Genomic DNA, 10,525 nt, shown 5'->3' with positions numbered 1-10,525 from the left:
AAAGACTCTAATTCGCTAAAACCATATTGATAGGTACTAACTCGCAAACTAAGGGTATCGTAACAACGTATTCCACGTTTACGGTTATAAATATTCCTATACAAACCAATTCGCATCATGTCATTATGCCTAGGCCTAACTTACTCATTCCATTTTTCTTCCTTTTTCATTCAGGGGCAATCATCTTAAACCCGTTATCTGTTCACACATGACAAACAAACCTGCTAGTGACCATGATCCATATTATCTCAAAATATTTGATGAATATGCAATATTCTTAGAGGTTTCATAGCCGTTAGGATAAATGACCGGGTGAGGGTCACCTAATTAAGAAGGCAGATTCCTTTTTCTCTTTCTTACTTTTCCAGATTTTTGCTTTTTTTTTTCTTTCTCTTTAGCATGGGATCATTCACCTATTTGCATCGGTTCGCTTACTCTATGGTAATTTAGATGGTGTTGACTGCTAGGATAAACTACTCCAATACTTATTTAGGGGAGAGATTTCAAGGTCATGACATAACAAGTATCCAAATTGATCTCTATAATTAGGAGAGTTACAATGTTGAGACGATACTAATATTTTGGGGCTTTCCCAAGTCTCTATAACCTATCCTTAACTTGTTTAATAGCCTAAAATTTCAAATTAAACACCTGTTTTCTTTTTCAATTTTTTTTTTGTATGGCTCATGAAATGGAAGAATTAATAAACAGCAGAAAACCACACATAAAGACTCGACAACACATGAATTGACACAACAAACAAACTCAACTAGTGAATAAATTCCTAAGCAATAATACTAAAACAGTAAATCTAGCTAAAAAGTTATAATAAATAAGAAAAATGAAAACAATAAGGTTCCTCTCCCACACTTAAACCGAACATTGTCCCCAATGTTTCGATAAAAGGTAAAAAAAAAGTAACGATAGAACCTGGACGATATGCTAGGGATGGCCTCCACTACCCTCTCATGTCTGGTCCTGATGCCATAGATGACAACTTTGGCTCTGACGGTGTGAACTCTAGGAAATCCTGAGCTACTGGACTCGTGCTAAGAGCGAGGAGTTGGATGCCTGTAGACTCTGGAGGTTCCCTATTATAGATACTTGGTTAGCATGCACAAGAGCAAAGTCACGTGCATGTGAAGCTTACAGATGCATCTGTTGGGTTACCATGGTGGCTAGGGCCTCCATCACCAATCTTAGGGAGCGATCTGTTTGGTGTTGTAATTCCCGCATGAACTCCATCATATCTTGTTGTTGCTCATATATGGCGTAAAACAAGCCATCACACTCTTCCTCACGAGCTCTCTGTTCCCGCAACATTTCTTCGTCATAATAGAAACCAGAGAAGGTACCTGCAAAAGTGTTAGAAAAACAGGTGCAGTGTGTGCAGGTGGAGGATGGGAATCATGAATGAGAGACATGTTTCTCCGCTCATACTCATCATCAGTCCCATCATTCTCGTTTTGTGGGATGTCCTGGGATATCGGGCCAGTGATCGGTGGGTCATTCAAATTATAAGTCTAGTTTCTGTTATGTCGCACATTTATACGACGAGGACAAGGTAAAGCGACACTTTTATGGCTACATTATCAACCATGAGGTGGTAGCCTCCTTCTCTCCTAACTTTGCACAACCACACATTTCTTAAAAATTTCATGTTAATGATGCGGGGCAGTAGGGGTTCCATTGTAGCCAACTTAGTGTCTAGCCTTAAAGCACGAGCGATGGAGGTAATGAATTTCTGCTAGTTACTTGAGCCATTTAGAGCCTCTATAAATAGAGGGCCAAACCTCAAAAATTAGAACACCAAGAATTGCATCCAAAACTCCATTGTTGAAACTTCTAAACCTTAAACTTCCAAATTCCATTTTTGTTGAAAATTCTTCAAACCAACCACCCAAACACCTTTTACACATTAAATAGAAGTTGTTAAAACCATTAAAACACAATTGTAACACCTTCACCATCATTTTCCAACTCTCACTTTGCACACTTCCAAGTTGATTTGGTCAGAAGAATCTAGGGGTTCTCAAGCACAAGTGAGCATTCAAACAGCTTCCCTAGGGTCCAAGCAAGCTCACTAGATCATCATTTCTTATCTGTAACAAGTAGAAGAGCCACTGGACTTTCTCCAATAGGTAAGTGCACTTACACTTGAAAACTCTTGTGCATGCATCATTCTTGAATATTTATTGAAGTAAAAATGCATTACATAGTGTGTTTGTTGTATGTTTGCTACTGTATGCATTATACCATGCTCATACATTGAGATTTTATTGTTAGAAAGTTAAAAGTGAGTTTCTAGTTTTTCCCTTGGCACTCTTTGTACATTGAGTTTTAGGATGAGATAATGATACCATTAGATTCCTTGTAAAAAATAGAGCAATTTAGGTTCTTACGGTTTTTAATTTCATGGAAAATTGAGAGAGTTATGGTTGTTGGAAGTTTGAGAAAAAATGAAAAGAAATTGAAACGAGTTGAGAGAATGTGAGGTTAGTGATGATGACGTGTCGTTGACCTTGTCATCTTAGGTCTTGTTTAGAAAAAAAATATATTAATGAATGTAAATAAATTATCGGATGTATCACCACCCCAGTGGTTGAAGCGTGCGTGTTAAGGCTTTGGTTGATACTTTAATTTTTCTTGATCACCATGACTTGTATGAATGTTGTGCATCATATATGAACTTTGTTTGATGTTGTTAATGTGTTCCTCTTGGTTTTTGACCTATTTTTGACTCATTTTAATGTATGTTTACATGTTTATGTGCTTTGAACTTTGTTATTATGCCATGAACTTATGTATGTTTACTTTGCCATTGAACAATGATTCACATGTCATTCTTTCATGTCTTGTTCAACCTTTGTGTGCATGTGTGCATGTATGCCCTTGTATTTGTCTTTGTTTATGTGTTTGCAAATGCTTTAAATTTGTGATAACATGTCTTTGTATGACTTGTATGCTTACATGTTCAAACATTTTGTATGATGTTGAACCTTTGATTGTGATCATATTGAACCTTAACATGCATGTGTGAATACCTTAACTTGTTTTCATGATTAAGTTGATGTTGTGTCTAAACTATGTCTTACTTCATGCATATACATGTCCATTCATACTTATTATGACATCCATATACATGTTCATGCATTGTTATGTCATTCATCTTTGTTTCTTCATGATGATATGTCCATGTCATTCATATTCATGTTAACTTTATACATCTTTAATTGATGTTGTTGTATCTTTGTTCATGTTCACATGTTGTACATATGTGCTTACATATCGTGCTTGATATTGTTATGATCATGCTCCCGTGTCTTTGTAGATGTCATGCTTGAAAATCTTCTTTATCATGTGTTTACCTTTGTGGATGTCATGCTTGAACATCTTCTTCATCCTTGTTTTTCCTTGTTGATGTCATGCTTAAACATCTTTTCTTTACCATTTGTTTATCTTTGTTGATGACATGCTTGAACATCTTCTTTATCATGTGCTTATCTTTGTTGATGTCATGCTTGGACATATTCTTCCCTTGTTTGTCTTTGTGGATGTCATGCTTGAACATCTTTCTTTACCATTTGTTTACCTTTGATGTCATGCTTGAACATCTTCTTTATCATGTGCTTATCTTTGTTGATGTCAAGCTTGAACATCTTCTTCATTTGCTTATCTTTGTGGATGTCATGCTTGAATATCTTGCTTATATTTTGTTTATCTTTTTTCCCAAATCCAAGGGAAAGAACTCTTTATTGACTTAAGGTCATAGGTGGTTTAGCAATCCCTAGTTACCCTTTGACTTTGTTAGAGTCATTTTCACTTTCAACTTAGATTTAAGTAAGAGTTTGTAACTCTTGTAAGTGTGTTTGTTATGAACACTTACTTCCCCCTTTGGAACCTTGATCAATATGAAGTGTTCTTTTACCCTTAGTTAGGTGAAGTACGGTTGCTCTGATTCCATCCTTATAAGGATACGTAGGCATATGACCGTGAAGTTTTGGCGAGCAAACTTAATAAAACCTTTAGGTCCTTCCCAATAAAACATTTCAAAACAATAGCAAACAAACAATAACGTAACACAAATACTTTCAAAAGGTTCCTATAGGATACTATAGATACTTAAGATGCTAATAACTTCCCTTAGTATAACTAACCCCCGAACCTTAGATCTCTTCGCATTTTTTTACATTGAATAATTAGGGTTTTATTCGATCTTTTCCCTTTCCCTTGGATAAATTAAAGTTTGCTGGTGAACATTCAATGTTTTCTGATTCAAGTTAATATAGTAGCTTGATATCCGATTCTCACCGTGATAATAACAGTCTTACTTGGTGGAAGTTATCTAACAAGGAAGACTTTCTTCAAGTCATTCCAAGTAGTGATAGAATTTGCTGGAAGGGAATCTATCCATGATCTTTCTCTATCTCTGAGGGAAAAGGAAATAAGCGTAAATGTATCTCCTCAGGGGAAGTATTATTGGATTATAATGTGTCGTCTAGTTGAATGAAAACTTTTAAGTGAAGGTTCAGATTCTCAATTGGGAGACCAACGAACTGGTTTTGTTGCACTCTTTATAACAATGCGGGTTTCAATTCAAAGTTGTTAATTGTGATTGCAGGGTTAACAATACTTGAATGAGGTTCTTCATTAGAGGGTAGGGCAAAGTCTATAAGTGGTTTTTGGTTTTGTTCTTCTAACGTTTCTCTTCTAATTCGTCGGAGAAAATGTTGAGCGCGTTCGTATCTTTCTGGTTTTTCTATTGGATCTTCTAAAGTTCTGGTACTACGAGTTCTTTGCATTGACCGGTAAAGGTTTTGCCTTAATCTAGATGGTGTAACTACAGGGTACAAAATTTGACGTAATTGGTTCCCGACAGCGGTGCCAAAAACTTGATGCGTTTTTTCCGCAAGTATACGGAGTACGTCAGAGTAATATAAAAGATTATCAATCCCACAGAGACCAATGTCAATCTATCGTTAACTATTGTTACGGTGTTTATCTAAGGCGATATCAAGAATGTTTGTAACGGAAATAGAATGAAAATAATAACGTTTAAATGAATTCAAAGATGTAATACTGGAACGTGGATCACATCAATCAATAATACTCCTATTATCTCTAATTAAACCTACCTATGGGGCAATGTTTTCTTCCTTGAAAAAGAGTTAATTAAAAAGGAACTGTCACTTTCAATTTTTCGGAACCAAATTTATCTTTAATTTATACCATCCACTCACATTGCATTGGTCGCGTCTTACGTTAAATTAGAAAATCCTTTTTTATTTAAATCACCTCTTTAACTCAGTTGAAAAGTAATTTTGATTGAAAACTTTAACTTAAAATGGTTTTTGGCATATGCTATGACAACCAAATTCTAAACCTATAAACGCATCCAAAAATAGTTTCAAAACCTCCTTCTAGTAATATTAAACTTTCCTAATTAATTAACAAATTGCTTCCGCTGTTTTTTTAATAAAAAACTAACCAATTTTATCTTAAGTGTCAAACGACTTTCGATCTTGCCTGACTTAGTAGCGGTACTACTTTCGAAGTAACCGATCAGATGAATCACATAAAAATTGTATTAAAATCAAAACATCCCCAAAATCACTCTTACAGAGACAACATATGGAGTACCGTCGACTCGAAGGTCCTCACATTCCGGCATTAATGATTTAGTTGGACATGGTTATGGTAAACAACAAAACATATGATTGAAAAGTAAGATATGACATATTAAAGTGATACGTGTGCGATTGAGTTTCAAAAAGAACTCGCGAATAAATGTATAGCTTTAAAAATAGTTTTTTGCACGAAAAGTAACAAGTGGGAAAATAAATCAAAGTAAAGCGGTGTGAGAAAATAAATCAAAGTAAAACGGAGTGAGGAAATAAAAGTAAGTAAAGTGATGTGATAAAGTAAATAAAGTAAAGTGATGCGATAGCGTGAATAAAATAAAGCAGTGTGGGATATGTTAAAAACCTGCTCCAATAGGAGACTTGAATCTGGTACAGCTGAAATGTAAATGGCGGTAAGATTAAATGCTACGACTATGATGCTCCAAACTTAATAACAACAATGGTGCGATAACCCCTCGATGTGTCAAATTATCACTTTAACAGTGTGAATATATGGGTTATGCTGCAACTAAGCTTGGATGATTAAACCTGTGAACTTTATGTCTTATTTATACTAGTACTAGACCTAGCGAATCGTGTAAATCCTTCAACGTTCATGTGAGAGAAAAGTGGTGGTCATGGGAGTGAATCTCCAACTGCCTTTGACTGAAGCGCCAAAATCAAAGATGGCGACCGCCATGTTCCCAAAATGGTTGGACCTAGTCTTTGTGACCGTTGAGACGAGGGACACATCATCTTCCTCACGGATACCTCCATGGTGAATTCCGTGTTGAACGCCATGTGTACATTTTACTCATTTTTCTTTGTTTTTCCTCCGTTTCGCTTCGTTTCTTCGAGTAAGGCCTTTTCTAGGCCATGTACTTGAAAATAAGGGAAAGTACCAGCATAACAATAGAAATGATAATAAAGGACGGTAAAACATGTGCAATCCGATTCAAATACATAATGTGTTTTGGTGTTATCAAATAACATCATACAAGTGTTAATTCTTCGTACTGACACAACATAAGAGCCTAATGGCATCATTAAATACACATGTCCAACTAAAATACATTTATGGCCCGTGTTATACAATGGTGCCTACAAATAAAAACTAAGATATATGTGTGATCTCTTCTTTGCACACAATCCACATCGGAAAATGATAGTAGTCAAAAAACTTTGAAACACCATCTAACGGCTTCTCTTGAATTCAACTTGCAAGAGTTAATTGAAAAATAACAACAATATTGGGATGAGATAATAATCTTAGTGACTTCCCCTATATTATGGGTTCACTCAGCTCTATAGGGTTTCTAATTGATTTCCTAACTCAAGGTATCAAAAAGACAAAGACTTAAGCAACTAAGGGATTTTCTCATTGTATGGAGACATGTACACTTGAGTTCATCAACACCAAAGCATCTTTCCCTGACCAATCCTTCGTCTAGGATTCTCGACACGGGTCACAGATCCTTGTATCATGCTTCAACTCTTGGCGGACTTCGTATTCTTCCACATGACTCGTGCCCAATCTAAGAATCTTCACTCCTTATGGGGCTCAACACCCATTTCGAGCCTTATTCCTCATATGTGACTCTAACCCACTTGGAGGTCCCCCCTCCCCCCCGTGGATTTTGGATTCCCAATGGGACTTTAACCCATTTAAGAATCGTCGCTCCATATGGGACTCCAAATCCATTTCGAGCCTTTTCCTCATATGGTACTCTAATCCACTTTGAGGTCCACATCAACAATATATCTCTAACTCTTCCTGTTAATACGAATCAAGAGAGCGTACATCCCAATTCTTACTTTTCATAAGCATTGAACTTTGGGACGGGCACGATAATGAGATTGCTTCCGAATACATGGCTAGTTCAAAAATTGCAACACGATTGTTCCAAAAAACCACTAAGTGATCACAACCACCAATATTCCTAACATCTACTGATGTTCCATATGAAGCATATTAGTTTGTGACTAATCCATAATTATAGAGAGTACATGTCCACGATACACACCAAGGTGCTTTGCGTCCAAGCATCGCCATCTAAGTAATTTTCATAACCTAAGTTACCTTTCTAGTTTATTCACCTAGTTATACTCCTAGGTTTCCTCACTCATCATCATAGACTTTTAATCATGTTATTGCATAAAGTGCATAATAACAATTCACAATATAAAGCATGCATCATGAAAACTACTCAAAAAATGTCAATTCAATGCATACATAACATGATAAGTGTTTAGAATTGATTATAGTACATTAAGAATCATCTAAAACAAAGAAATAACATAAGCCAATCGATTGGTTGGGTAGGGACACTCGATTAGTTTGCACTCTCATTCCATATTTTCATAAAAATCAAGCTGAGCCAATCGATTATTATTGGAGTCAATCGATTGGTTAGACTCCCTGTTTTCCTTCTTTTCAAAATCCAAAAGTGGCCAATCCATTGAAGCTTGAGATGAATCAATTGGTTGTAGTGTAAAGTTCAGTTCTCCTTCATATTTCAAGCTTAACAAATCGATTGGTACCAAAAAAATCCCAGGACCAATCGATTGGTCCAAGTGTTTTCTCCAAAAATTCCTCTCTGAAACACTTCCTACTCCAATCCCAATCATTCCAATTTAGGTCAAAACATACACTAACCTGAATTCACACCAAAACAATCATGTAATCAAAGACAATAATCATACAACAACAACAATAAGATAACATCAACACATCAACATCACATAAAACCCTAATCTATCACAAAACATCAACATATCATCAAGAACAATGTGTATTAACACATACAAGCAAAAAGAAGTATGGACAACAATAATTTCATGGTTCAACACACAAAAGCCTAGTTCCCAAATCATGGATTTCTTCCCCCAAAGCTAAAATATATATGGAACTCACCTTTCTCAAGAAGAAGATAATGAGAATTAGAGATGATGGTTATGATGAAGGTTATGAATCCATGAGCTTTCTTCTCCCTTGAGTCCTCTCTTCTTATTTCTTTTCCTCTTCTCTCTTATCTTTTCCTCTTTTCCTTCTTTATCTCTTTACTGGTTTTTCTTCTTCTCTTTCTTTCCTTTATGCTCGTTCTTATCTCTTCTTCTTCCTTTTAATCTCCACCACACAATATATACATAATATATAAATATAATATATAATATTAAGTAGTGATACAAAATATCTCAATTGATATAATACCAATTGAACAATTATTAATGTTACCAAAATGTCCCCTCATGTACTTATCAATAATGGTCCTTCTCTTTTAATAAGGATTGATCTCTTCTGAGTCCACTGTTTACTCTATTGGTCCCAATTGACAATTTTTTGAGCATATAGGATCTCAAGTCATTCCAACTAACAAAAAGATAGATTATCTAGTAACTCAGTTGGTATCAACTGACAACCAAATGAGAATTTAAGGGAATATGGAATATTACAATGGAGTTTAGAGTCCTGAGACATCAGAGGCTTGAAACATCAGAGTTATTTTCAGAGTCATTCTAGATGGTTTCTTTGCAGAAGTGTTGACTTGGTAATCCAGAAGCTTGACTTTCATTTAAACACACACTTGTTTGTTCCTTTGGTTCAGAGTGTATATTCAGTCCAGAGTCTGGCTTGACCATACTTGATTTCTTTAGAGTCTGTTTCTCTTAGAGTTGACTTCTTCATAGTCATAATTTATTTTCTAGAATATGCCCACTTAAAAAAATGGTTAGATTACAAATTTTTTCTCTATACATATTAAGCTTTGTTATCATCAAAACTCTAGGATAGTTGCAGAACTAAACTTGTTCCAACAATCTCCCCCTTTTTCATGATGACAAATCCATGTATTTTGATGAACAATTTTTACTTGGATAATGAATTCTATAAAACTTCAGAGTTAGGTTTATAAGCTCCCCCTGAGTTTTATACTTATCAAAATTATTCTCAGCTTCTTCAGAGTGAGGTTTATAAGCTCCCCCTGAGATTGAGAGTAGAAATATTTTGATAATCCAGAAAAAATAGTCAGCATGATAAAAAAGTTTACTTGGTTAACATACCAGTTTCAGAGCTTGGTTTTTATCAAAGAGAAATCTGATTTCATGGTTGATAATCTTAACAACACAAATTTGATTTCATGGTTAATAAATCTCCATCAAATTAAAACATATGAATATAGCATGTTTGGGATTTATTATGGGTTAAAGATATATAAAAATCATATTCTTTTTCTCCCCCTTTGTCATCAATAAAAAAGAATAAGACGAAAATAAAAAAAAAACTTTTTAAAGATTGAAGAACAAGATAACAAGATAGTCAGAGTAAGAAAAACTTAAATAAAGTTTATTATGGGGGTGGAAGTCTATAAAGTTTGGTAGTCAACATGTTTTGAATAAGATAGTTGGTCTCATCTTGACGATCCAGCGTGGTCCTTACTTCTTCATTCTCCCTCTTCAGCTCATCCAGACTCTTAATAATAATAGAAGTATCTGCCTCAGAAGCAGGAGGTTTAGAAGTTGCAATTCCAGAAGTTTTTCCAACTTCATGCTGAGAAACTAAGTTTTGTGCAGTTCCAGAAGTTGCTTCAACTTCTGGTGGAAGAACTAAGTTATGTTCAGAAAAAGGAATCCTATGAGTTACTCCAGCTACTTGCTGATTAGCCAATATATGAGTAGAGTAAATTACAGCTTTAATCTGAGATAGAACTTGTTATGTTGTTGTGATTCCTAAAACCTTAGTCCTAGCTAACGATTCATCAGCATACTTCTCTAGTACATCCTCATAACAAAGATTCATGAGGAATTTGAAGCAGTAATTTGACCAGATCATGTAACGATCGCATAATGCATTGCTTTCAGTAGGGTTGACACATATTTTGATAGCCTGACTCAATATGCTTGGACTT

The sequence above is a fragment of the Lathyrus oleraceus genome, chromosome 4, assembly GCF_024323335.1.
Source record: "Lathyrus oleraceus cultivar Zhongwan6 chromosome 4, CAAS_Psat_ZW6_1.0, whole genome shotgun sequence".
In the NCBI taxonomy this organism is placed as follows: domain Eukaryota; kingdom Viridiplantae; phylum Streptophyta; class Magnoliopsida; order Fabales; family Fabaceae; genus Lathyrus; species Lathyrus oleraceus.
The sequence above is the reverse complement of the archived record's forward strand: the minus strand, read 5'-3'. Positions refer to the sequence as shown.